The sequence below is a fragment of the Lathyrus oleraceus genome, chromosome 4, assembly GCF_024323335.1.
Source record: "Lathyrus oleraceus cultivar Zhongwan6 chromosome 4, CAAS_Psat_ZW6_1.0, whole genome shotgun sequence".
Classification (NCBI taxonomy): domain Eukaryota; kingdom Viridiplantae; phylum Streptophyta; class Magnoliopsida; order Fabales; family Fabaceae; genus Lathyrus; species Lathyrus oleraceus.
Window position 1 is genome coordinate 484,392,099 of NC_066582.1, and position 14,020 is coordinate 484,406,118.

Genomic DNA, 14,020 nt, shown 5'->3' on the forward strand with positions numbered 1-14,020 from the left:
GCCTTCCTGTATGATGAAATATAGTTATATTGTGTTACAATATGCGTAATTATTGTACTCACCTTTAATGACAGATTGTCGCTAATGGCAGACAAAATTTCATCGCATATTAACTGAGAGCTAAGTTTGTGATGGTCTTGCATTGGGTTCGTGAGCATGCATGTGTGAACTGGACCCATGGATCCAATCTCCCAAGAATCACTCATCTTCCGGTAAGAAGTTGACAACCTGAAAAGGCAGCGCTCATTTCGACAATAAATCGTGTACCTCATTGCATTAGTTCGATCAACTCTGTAATCAACTGATCGTTCCATGTGATACTTTTTAATAACTTTTACATAATCTTCTTTTGTGCAAAATGTGTCTCCTTCTTTCAATGATCCTTGAATTTGCATATAAGGATTGTAAAATATATCTGATGAAGGTTCATCGACACCCAAATTCAAGCTTGTCATGTGTTGAGGTGGACAATATACATGACTAGCTGGTAATAACTCATTTTCTTCTTCATCGTTCACCATTGAATCAACCAATAACTCGAATTCTTCTTCTTCGTCATCAGTGTTATATTATGATTCTATTCGGTAATTTTTTATTTTCCGAAAGTACTGGTAATACGGTAAATATTATGTATTTACCGTTGTTACGAAACATAAATAAGGTAAGCACATATAGTTGGGGTTCAACTGTTTTGCCCCATCTATATAGTGCGTTATGTAAAAAATGCCAACAAAAAACACTTGTACGTTTTATTCATGCGCATATTTGCTACAAACATGAGGTTGGTTAAGAATGTCGTCACTCGCCCCGGTAAACGAGAAGCCATTCATATTCCCCATAATTTTTGTTTGAGCCAAGGTATTTGATTGATCCACGCCAACTAGCTTCGTCATCATACACCCAACAACAAATCCCCGTCCAAGAACAACGTCAACCCACCCAAACCCAACGACCAACCTCACACCAGCAGCCTACCATATACACCCAACAACCAAACACCCAACCTCGCAACCCATTCATGCCACACACCCAACCTCAAAACCAATAATCAAACCCTACCCACCACAACCATATACAACCACCACAACAGTCTATAGCCCAGATGATTCATACAATTCATGCCATCGTAGCCCCCCACTAATGACCACCCAAACATCATATCGCCACAACACCCAATCATTGTTTGACTATAATACACCCTAGGAACCATTGATTCGTTTCCAAACCGATTTAATATCCCAATTCGGGAAACCATATCGTCCACAATTCACTCAACCACAACGACCCAACTACGACAACATGGGCACCGAACTCAATTATGGAAGCGCCTTTGGCGAGTACCCCCCAACTATTGGGAACAAATAATGACACATCTATCAAATACCGTTGGACCTTTCACCGAATCTTCACACCAGCCACCATTGGATCATGTCAGCACTCAAAGACTCCAAACACCTCAGGAAAATCGTGGGAGACCTCGAAGACAGACTAACGCACCTGGATGTGGAACATAGGAGTGTTTTAATCGGACGGGTCATTGAATTTCTTGTCAATTCCATGTAATTTTTCATTATAATCTAAATATAATTTATAGTTTTAATAACTTTTTTAATTAATTGTAAATTTAACATTTAAAATTAAAAAAAAAATTAAAGGTGCATGCGCCACATGCATTGACGCGCGCATACACTATGTAGTGTATGCATGCGCCAAGAAGCATGACGCCTACATGCATTACATTTGCATGCATGCGCAAATGCTCTGGGCGCCTCCTCTTTAGCTTAATTGGATGCGTCAATTTAACTGACGCATCAGTTAAAAAATGTGGTTATTTTCTTTTTTTTTAAATTTTTTTGATTATTTTAGTATTTTAATTGAAAATATTGATTATTTTAGAAAAAAAAATCAAAAAGTTAAAAACACCTAAATAGAAGGATAAAAGTGTATTCTTTTTTTAAATCTTGATATTCAGTTTTGTGACCGATTACTCAAAGACGACCAATTCATCTCAAACAAACTCATTGTTTTTCGGTTTGTTCAGTTTGGACTTTATTGTAAAAATGTATAAATTCTATTCAAACTAATTCATATACTTTTTATCGATTCGGACATCGATTTCTCTCAAAATCTAATCAAATCGGTCCACATACACCCTAAGTACAAAATAAATAGCATTAACAAGCAAGCCAAAAGAAAAATCTTAAAACATATAACATCATGATTAATAATTTGATGTTGCTTCAATCCATTACATGCATGACTTAACGAGGTCTCCTTCATCTAATTCTCTTTCTCCTTATGGTCCAGGTACTAATAGTATTATCCATTCATTCTAATCAATCTCCTAAATACACTCTTCATCACTTGCTCACTTGACACTCACACAAATCTATTTTTCTCTTCTTATATTAACAATTTCAATTAATAATTTTATTTATAGCATGATTTTAATAATAATCTATTACTCAAAGTTAATTACATATAATAATATAATAATTAATTCTAGAAAGATTGACCGATAAGTTCAACTTAGTATGAAAGTATTCTTTAAAGGCTTTAAAGGTGAGGGAAAAAAAAGGAATTAATTGTGTTGACCAAATAAAAAAAATTATGTGTTTTAAATGAAAATCAAGTCAATCACGAGTCCTTAAAAATAAATAAAGAGATAAGAAAATAAACATTGAACACACATTTTTTTTCTGATTTACCTCCTTAAGTCAGAGTTACATCCAATGAGAGATTTTCAACTTAATAAAAATGACTACAAAGTTTATTATTTGAAATTAAGTTTGTCAATGCCTTATTTTGGTGTTTAACACATAAAAATACAGTCAAATTAATGAGAATATGAAATGTTCAATTATCTATATTTCCCGAGCTCATTGAGAGTCTTGTAAAATACACGTCTTATATAGATTATTTTAAATATGATATGTCGTATTTGCAGCTTATGTCCGTAAGTGTTTTGCAATATTTTTCTCGTTGATCATGGCTCTAGTCATATCTTGAAGAGACATAATTTTCCTTTCTGCAACTCTCTTTTGTTTTGGAGCTATAGAACAGGAAAAATCATGTCAAATGTATTTTTGCTCGCTTCTAATAGTTGAATTTTCAAATCTTTTTCAATTTGCACTTCTTTCTAGAACAGAGAGAACGCATAATAAAACTCATCATTGTATTGACCAAGTGAATTCAAACACAAGAGAGGAGGTGAATTGTGTTATATGATTTTTAAATTTTTACTCAAACAATTGATTTTGAGTTAATTGATGTTAAGAAATGAGTATAAATAGAAATTAAGGAGAGGAACCATACAAAATAAAAAGTAAAGAGATAGATTTACAAAACTCACTCTAAAAATCATACTTATTTGGTCTTAAATCACTCAATCTACTTCAATCCCCAAGAATTTTCTCTTGAAATTTTCACTATCAACAACTTGAGCTTTTACATATGATCATCTCAACAATCTTTCTTACACCAAGATTCTTGAATTTACAATCTTACCACAACAACATAATTACACAACTTTTAATATAAGTTTTTCACTCTCTCAACACTAAAATAATATATATAGTGAATAAAATTGATTTTAGAAAAAGAATAAGTGAGATAGAAGAGTAGTAACTTCAAAAATCTCCTATTTTAAAAGTGAACACAAGCCTTCTCTACATATGAACAAATTTAATCTAAATAGGAAGGTGTATGTGGGCTTCACCGCAAGTTTTCCTATTTTACATGCATCATAAAAAATGTCTAATTGATACTTTTGATTAACTAAGCCTCCCTCAAAGCTCAACTTCTTAAGCTTTGAGATTAATCTCAAACTAGCGTATCTTAATTTTATGTGTCATAACCATTGCTATTTGTTCACTAACAAGAGCCATTTCACCTCATGTTTTTCAATATCATACTACTTAAATTTACAATATTTTTTTTCCACTAAAGAGGATAAAACCATATTTTTAAATAATGACCTTAAAATCCTTTTGATTTAAAATAAACAACATAACCATTTTCGCTTAATTGACTCATACTTAGTAAATTATACATTAGACCTTCAACTAAAAGTACATTATTGATAGAGGAAAGATAGTCATTACATTATGTGTCAGATCTCATACTTAGTAGATTATACATTAGTCCTTCAACTAAAAGCACATTATTGATAGAGGAAAAATAATCATTACATTATGTGTCCGATCCTATGACTATGCATGTCTGGTTTCTTCCAAAAAAAATGACCGCCTCTTTCCTTTCTAGAAGGTTTCTTAACTTTCTTTATTTTCAATAAAAGACACATTTTCTTGTTGTGACCTCTTTTCAAACCGTAAAAACAAAGAACTTTTGAATTATGAGTTTCAAATAGAGGCTCTTCAATATACCCTACTCCTTTTCTTATTACTCATATTTACACCATAGATTAGAAAAATCATATTGTTTCTATCTATGTTGTTTTTTTAGGAACGTGTGAAATGCTTCTTCGTACTTTTTAGAGTTCACTACAAAAAAAATGATATTTCGTAACAACAAAAATCCGTAGATAAAGGGTTATAAACCGTAGGTATAGCCCATAAACCCTAGGATAAAACAACAATGATACGCCTACGATTGTTTTCCATTGGAATAGAATCAGTCAAAACTAATTAACTGTCTATACCTACATCTATTTTTCGGTGGAATAGACATTGAACCAATTAATTGATTAAGTTGAATTTCATTGATATAACCTTTAATGACATACCAACATTTTAGTCGGTATATATTTTATGTAACATTTTTATTTTGATAAATTAGTTTCATAATTTGAAAAAAAAAATCAAAGTTATTTGTAAAATAATTTCTTAAACCAATATTTATAATTAAATAAATATATTGTTTTTAGTTACTTTGTTTCTTTTGTGGATGGGCATAGTAGAAAGCTTTGGTGTATTTGATTAAGCATAAAAATGAAGTCTTTGAATTGAAGTCTTTAAAAAGATTCAAGTGGGTTGTGGAAAATCAAATTGAGAAGAAGATAAAAAATGCTCATAACAGATGGTGGAAGAGAGTATACTTCCAAGACATTTGAAGAATTTTGTGCTCAGAATGGAATTGATTATGAAGTGACGGCTCCATATACCCCTCAACATAATGGTATAGCTAATATGAAGAATATAAGCATCCTAGATGTAGCTAGGTGTATGCTAAAGCAAAAAGGCATGCCTAACTCTTTGGAGAAGCAGTTAATATTGTTACATATGTGTTAAACAAATGTCCAACAAGGAGATTGAAGAATAAGTTTCCATAAGAGATATGGAATAGCAAGAAATCATATGTAAATCATTTTAAAGTGTTTGGATCAGTTTGTTACAAACATGTGCATAATGCTAGAAGGAAAAAGCTAGATGACAAGGGTAAAGCCATATTATGGTTGGCTATCACAAAACTGGTGCTTATAGATCGTTTAATCCAATTAGTGAGAAAATTATAATCAATAGAGACATTATTACTGATCAAATTGAAGCATGGAACTGTACATCAAATAACACATGTAGTAAACCTTTGTTGAACTCAGGGATGGAGGAAGAGTCAGAAGAAGAACATGATAATATACTAGTTGATTTGCATGAAGATCTACCTATGTTCTTACAGAGGTATCATAGAACAAGGATACTCCCAACACAATTAGAAGATTGTGAGGTAATTTCTGACAATGAGTTACAGAGGATGGAGATATTGTTCATTTTTCCTTACTAGCTGATGTAGAACCTATCAACCATATTGAAACCTTGAAGAGTGAAGAATGGAATAATGTTATGGTTGAAGAGTTGGCAGCAAAAGAAAGGAATCATACATGGAAACTTGTCAAGTTACCAGCCAACACAAAAGTAATTAAGGTAAAATGAATTTATAAGCTAAAGCATAACCTTGATGGCTCAATAGCTAAGCATATGGTCGGGTCAGTAGCAAGAGGATTTCTGCAGAGAACATGTATTGACTACTCAGAAGTGTATGCTTCAGTTGCTAGATTGGAAATATTTAAATTGGTAGTTACCTTGGCCTATAAGAAAACCTGGCTGACACACCATCTTGATGTGAAATCTGCATCTCTCAATGGACCATTAGATGAAGAGGTTTATGTCACACAACCTCCAAATGTTATGAAAGAAGGGAAATAATAGATGGTATATAGATTGCACAAAGCCCTATTTAGCCTCAAACAGGCGCCAAGGGCATGGAACAAGAAAATTGACTCATACTTGATGGAATTGAGTTTTACCAAATGTAGATCTGGATATGGAGTATATGTGCAGTCCAAAAGAGGTGACATAACAATCATATGTCTGTATGTTGATGATTTGTTGGTCATATAAAATAATATCAAAGATTTGGACAAGTTCAAACAACTGATGATACAGGAATTTGAAATGTTAGATTTGGGAGATTTATCATATTTCTTAGGCATGGAATTTGTAAGAATTTGAAGAGGTATGATTCTGCACAAAGGAAGTACGTTAAAGAAGTTCTTAAGAGATTCAACATGCTTGAATCTAGCCCTGCAACTTTACCTATTGAAGCAAACTTGAAACTTGAGAAGAATGGATATGATGACAAGGTCAATACAACCATGTTTAGGTAGATAGTAGGCTCTTTTAGATACATATGCAATATCATACCTGTCATAGGTTTTTTTTGTTGGCTTGATAAGTAGATACATGAATGATCCTAAGGTATCACATATGAAAGCAACAAGGAGAATCCTAAGGTACATAAACGGAACTATGAATTGTGGTCTGCTGTTTACTAACAACATATGTGGTGATGATGCTGAATCACATGTTACTCAGACTCAAGTTGAAGTGCAGATAGCTCTGACAGAAGGAGCACAACTGGCTATTTTTCAAAGTATTTGGAGCACCAATCTCATGGTGCTCAAGGAAGCAACCAGGTGTGGCATTTTATTCATGTGAAGGTGAATACATAGCAAGGATCCTATGCAACATGCCAAACAATCTGAATCGAATCAATGTTGAAGGAATTAAAGGTTTGCGTTAGAAAACCACTTGTTCTTCAATTGGATAACAGGTCAGCTATCAATGTGGCAAGGAATCATGTTCTTCTTGGCAGGGGTAAGCACATAGAAGCCAAGTTTCATTTCTTGAGGGAGTGGGTGACTCAAGGAAAGCTTGAAGTAAGACATTGTTCAAGTGAATCTCAATTGACTGACATCTTCACCAAATGATTGAAAATTGACAGATTTTTTACTCTTAAGCAAAAGTTATAAGTGGTTCAATTCAATAGTTAGATTGCTGTAATGTTTTGGCATTTCGTTGTAATACTTAGAATGAATTATAAGGTGGTGTGTTCTTAGTTAATCCATTTAAGGTAGTTAGAAGGTGGTGTGTTAGTAGTTATTTGGATCGATTACTTGGATTACAAGTCACATAGCATTTTATATAAGTGGAGTGTTGAGTTTCATTTCGAATGAACTCTTCCAATAATAATAAAAATCATTCTCAAATATGTCGTAGACATCTTCACCCACATCTTGCATATTCTTTCTTTCTCTTCAATAAATGCAACATAAACATAATTATAAAATTAAATTAAATGAACCTTCATTTATATTTTGAAACTTATTATTTATTTTAAAAGTTAACTTCTTGATAATTTGTTTGGTCCCGCTAACTAGAATAATTTATTAATTATATTATTTTAAAGAATAAATTAATAATCAATAATTTTATAATATTTTTCAAAAAATAAATTAATAATCAGTTGATCCATACGCTAACTAGAATAATTTATTAATTATAACATCTTTTAAAGAATAAATGAATAATCAATAATTTTATAACAATGAAACTGATTAGTTGATGATGCTGCAACAATGAATATTTATTTCTTGTTTCTTGTAGACTGAAAATGAAGCAAGAAGAGGAGGATAGATTTTCCAATCTTCTGGTATTCATTATGCACAATATTTTGTCTAGGATACCACAAGAAGATGCTATGAGGTGCTCTACATTGTTAAAGAGTGTGAGAAGATATTCTCAACTTTTCCCATATTGTACTTTTCTGATACTGCCATCATCAATGAACTTTTCTGATATTCTCTACAATGTACTTTTCTTTGAGCTTTTATGGCTAGTGTATCTCAAGAGGCTTGAAGTTAAAGGAATACATAATGTTTGTGTTGATGCCCCTGGTCTCGAAAGTCTGTGTTACCCTCCCCGGTGATTTAAATGCACCATTCAAATTTTGTTTTGATAACTATAAGAGTTTAAAAGAGGTTGAGTTGTTATCGTTGACGAGTAGTGTCACAGATAAATGGTTTTCTAAAATGTTTTCAAAGTTTCCTTTACTTGAGACTTTGAAGTTGAAGAATTGTTTAATATTCAAGTGGGTACAAATTTCAACTATTAATTTGAAAACATTGGAGTTGTCCAAGTGTTATGGTTGCATTGAATTAAAAATCAATTCCAAGTTTGCTATCTTGTGTATATGCGGGTGATCTTGGAGGTCCAAGAATCTATATAGCATTTCTAAATAATCGTAAGAACTCATATAATATATATCTAGAATAATATCATATAAGCGTTAATATTTGGTACTGACACAACATAAGAGTCCAATGACATCATTTATATATACATGACAAACTAAAAATATATCTAGTGTACATGTTATACAATAATGCCTAAAAAGAAAAATCTAAGAACTAAGTACAATATCTTCATTGTACATAGATCCACAACGAAAGATCATAATAATCAACATCTCTAGAAACATTGATGCACAGTTCCTCTTGTATGCATAACCTGCAAACAACACTTGAAAAGCAACAACAATATTGGGGTAAGATGATAATCTCAATCAATCTTATGGGTTCACTCGGCTCTACAGGGTTCCTAATCGATTTCCTAACTCAATTCTTCAAAAAGGTAAAAACTTAAGCAACTAGGATATTATCGCATTGTATGGAAACATGTACACTTGAGTTCACCAACTTAACAAAGTCATTATTCAGAAACCTACTAAGGCATCTTTCCCCGACCAACCCTACATCTAGGATTTTCGACACGGGTCACAAATCCTTGTATCATGCTTCGATTTCTGGTGGATTTCAGATTCTTCCATGAGGCTCATGTCCAATCCAAGAACCGTCGCTCCCTATGGGACTCAACACCCATTTCAAGCCTTATTCCTCGTATGAGACTCTAACCCACTTTGAGGTTCACCCCAATGGATTTCGGGTTTCCCATGGGACTTTAACCCCATTAGAGAAGTCGCTCCATATGGGACTCTAAACCATTTGAGTTTTTTCCTCGTATGGGACTCTAACCCATTTTGAGTTTCACGTCATCAATATATCTCTAACCCTTCCGTTTAATGCGAAGCAATAATGCATATATCCCAATTCTTACTTTATATAAGAATCAAACTTTGGGATGGGTGCTACAATGGAGTTGTCTCCGAATACATGATTCATTTGTTAAAAGCAACGTGATTAACTGATAATCACTAGGTGATTACTTTCACCCTCACACAAACATCATGTTGAAGGAGAATAGCCATCCAAGGCGCAGCGGAATTTAAAAATTTCTCCATTTAGTGATCCTTACGAATGGGCATGATCAGTGATAGAATCGTTACCTCTTGTGGCGATTCAAACCTTTGGTGCAGATCTCTGATAATGATCAAAACCTTTGATACAGATCCACAGGGCGATCACGAACGTTGAACGATGACAACGTCTCTACTCAGTCCACACGAACGGATTCCTTCAATCGCAGTGCTAGCTGTTATGAATGAAGGCTTTGAGTGAGAGAAAGAGGGAAACAGAAATCCAAGTCTCTACTTGAATTTCAGTCTGAGTGGAGTGGAGTCACAATGCTTCTACCCAAGGGGTTCTATTTATAGAACCACTTGTGTGGGCTTCAAGCTAAAAAGCCCACTTAAGTGTATTTTGCCTATATCTCATAATATGCCAAAATCACTTAAGTATTTGGTACCTTACCATATTTCGTTTCCACTTAAGTGCACCGTACCTTACGGTGTTCCTTAGTTACTCTATTTCTCATCAATCCGTCCTTTGTCTATATGTTTTCGCGGCGTTGGCAATTATATTAAATCACGCATTTAACATAATAAACAGTGAGCGGTATCTAGCAACACATCACTGCTACCCAAGTCACGAAAATGTCATGTGATCTGACAAAACCTCATGTGATAATAATTATGTGTATAATTACTCCTTTGCCCTTATGTCTATATTGAACACAAGGTATAGACCGTGTCACCCTTGTCCAGTTCAATATTGGGCCCATAGACATTTATCCTGTTACGCAGGATTGGCAAATTCCATCTAGGACACTCATGTCCCTCAGCATGCTTCGTGGAGTATCCATCAACTGTCTTTATGGTTATCCAGTTACGGACAACGTTAGATTAGCAACAAAGCACTTGACTCTACATCTAGGATCCATAGTGGTTTCAGGTCGAAGAGTGGTATACACTATTATCACCATGAGAATAACTTATGACACTTTGCATAACTTTCTATATAGTATTCTCATAGCGGGTCAATCCGGTATAAATATTACTCATAATATTCATACCTATGTTTAAGACTTGATAACTCTTTATCCATGATCCATGAGATGTGATCATCAGTCTACAAACATAATAGTCTTAATGCTTTAATGTTATCCCACTTCACACTAAAGCTCGACTACGGATACTTTAAGAATAGTGTCCTTATGTTTAATGTGTTCTCATGATTAAGTCACACTTAATACATTAAACGGACTATCTATTTCAGGGACTTTATTAATCAACCATAATAAAGAAAATGCCTTTTATTATTAATAAATAATTCGATACAAGTACCAAAAGTATTGGCCTCTAGGGCTTACACCAACAGTTTCTAATGTTAATTGAAGATCCTTTGAGTTTGGTTGTTTGATTTTGGACTTGGTGATGAAAAAAATGAGAGAGTTTGAAGAGGTTTTGAGTTTTCAGAAATGAGGAATGAGAAGGGTTCTGGCGCAATTTAAGCTCCAAAACATTCCAGAGATGCATCTCCGAAACAAGTTTGAAGATGCATCTCCAAAATATTTTAACATTAAATGAGAATTATATGGATTCGGAGATGCATCTCTAGAAAATGGGGGCATTTAATTATTTTTACGTGGTGCCTAAGTAACACATAGGGTGCCTTTCGGACCTCCGATTTCGATTCCGTAAAAAGTCAAACGCTCATAAAATTACAACCCATGTAATACTATAATTATATAAAGTTAATTTACAGTTTTAACCCAATTTAATCACAACTTTAAGATTATGCCTAAAACCTTCGAAATTGCAACAATGGTGAATATAAGTTTAATCATCAAAACAGAAAACTACGCACATATAAGACACATATCATCATCATATCATCATCATATAATAATCACCATAGCATCCAAATTCAAAATTATGAATCAAAACACTCAACCCTAAGGAGGTTAAGGGTTCCTCCATTCTATCATTTTATCATATCATTTACTATTGGAACAAGTTCTCACCCTTACCTTAGATTTTCCAACAAGATGCATACTTCAAGCTTTAACAATGGAGTTTTCCTTTAGCCCTAACCCTTGCCTCTTCTCACCACAAAATTCTATTTTACGTAAAACCCTTCAAACTCTCCTACTAACCTTTTTATCATTAACCTAATTCCCCCTCAATTAGGAACTTCCACCATTGCCCTCACTTATCATCTTATTTACCACCATACCCCCCTTGGCTCTAATTTTCTTTTAATAAAATAATACTAATAATATTCTTCTTTTTCTCCATACTATTTCTACTCTTCTATTTTATTCCAACCAATTAAATAAAATAGTTATAGGCTAATTATTAAAAATTCTCATTATCCCCATTAAATAAGTAAAATAATTAAATTTCATTATTTAATTAAGATGCTCATATTCTAGTTATTTTATTTATTTATTTAATTAATTCGAATAAAACATTGTTTATTTCAATCACTAATTAAAATTCTAATTAATTATCAATAACTATATCAAACTCTTACTACCTCCATACTTCTATTTCAAGGATACCTACCCCCACAATCATACACAATTAATTTAAAACACTCATTAATCATATAAAAATCTAAATAATTCAAATTAATTAATTAATTAAATTCGGGGTGTTACATCTCCCAACTATTGAAGCATATCTTCATTGCTTTGAAGCATCAATGAAACTTTTTCTCCTCTTTTCTAGCATCTCATAACATTCAAGCTTCTCTTTTCATCAATCAATTTCAGTTGGTAAGTTTTTGAAATTTTATTTTCTTTTTATGTTTATATTTATAGTTAGTTTTTAAGTTACATTACATGTTTTAGGCACATTAGATAGTATTTTAAACGAAACAAGTAGGCTGGAAGAACATGCATTGAGTTTATTTGGGACTAGTAGGAAAGAAAAAGGGTTTCTACCATGGGAGGAAGATCACAGGTTTTTTCGAAGATGCATCTCCGAATTTGCTCTGAATTGTTTTCAGAAATGCATTTATGGTTATACTCAGTCAAAAATTGGGTGATTTTGTGGATTTTATGAATTTCTTCGGATATGATGTTTATATTTGTTTTTGTTTATAACGCATGTGCAATGGCTGAAGGCAACACTGGTTGGACTAGGCTCGTTTGTGAGTCCCAAACTGCATCGGTACAACGTGAGAGGGACATAGCGAGGACCACGAGTCCATAAGTTGTTGATAAACCGTTTGATGTTGCATCTACTTTGTGCCCCGACTATCTGGTTCTTGTAGCCAACTCTCTCAGACATCTCAAACATATGATGCAATAGAAACTGAGGTTTCTGAGGCCTCTGCTAACTCTGAAGCCTCTGGAGCCCAGAAGGAAGCCGATTCGGAATCCCCATTAAAGAGTTATCTAGGAGGGCCACTTGACACTTCCTTACTTTATAACTATGCAGAGCATGCTGCTAGTAATGTCTAGTATGAAGAGGTATATTTCTTTTCTTTTGTAATACATATGTTGTCAACTAAAGAAATTCATATTGATGCTTATGTTTTCTTTTTACATGAGTGTGATTGTTTGAAAATTATTAACCACTTCACAAAGATACTAGAGTTGTCACACCTCACAATTGCTTGGTTTATTTATGCTATTATTAGCAAAGAAATTCCAACATTCAAATTCGACAAGGGAATCAGCTGGAATTTTTGCACAAACACAAGGCAAGGTTACATGCCTTTCGACCAAAAACCTTGGAGGAAAACAGCATCATTCGACAATTGAAATATTTGGTCTGATACTTAGTAAAAATTTCAAAGGATCTGGGCACTCATCAATTCTAAGAATTAAAATAGGCTTGACTAAAGAAGGATTCAAATATCAAAACAAATAACTATCTTTTGTTCTTATCCAAAACGCCAGGGACATGTGGAAATCAATTGAAAATAGGCAAAGCATGCAGAAGTGACATGTGGGGCAGAAGACATTTGAATGTTGGATACCGTTAGTATCGTTGTATTATAAATATGGATTCTAGTGTTAGGATTCAAGGTGTGGAAAAATCATTGTAAACTTCAATACAAACTCAAAGGACCCATACGTAAATGAGAAACGAGTCTCTGAAGAAATGTACTTGCCTACCATTTTCTTACTTATGCAAATAAAGTTATTTTCCATTTAATTTAATTTTACTTGTTTTTTTTCTTATTTCACGTCACTAATTTCAATCCAGTCAAAATTACTTGTCAAAGTTACTTTCAAACTTAATCATTTATTTCTAAGATAGTGAACATTCAATGCAAGTGTTCCGTCAAAATTAATGCACACTTTCCTTTCCCAGAAATTTAGCACAAACATGCCCCAAAATTTACTAGTATGGTCCTTCAAATAAATTTAAGACTAAGTGGTTGTTTACCAAAAACACCGGTGAATAACTATCCTCTATTCCAGTCTTGTCGGTTCATGTTCTTCTACATATGTGACCATAAACCATGACATGC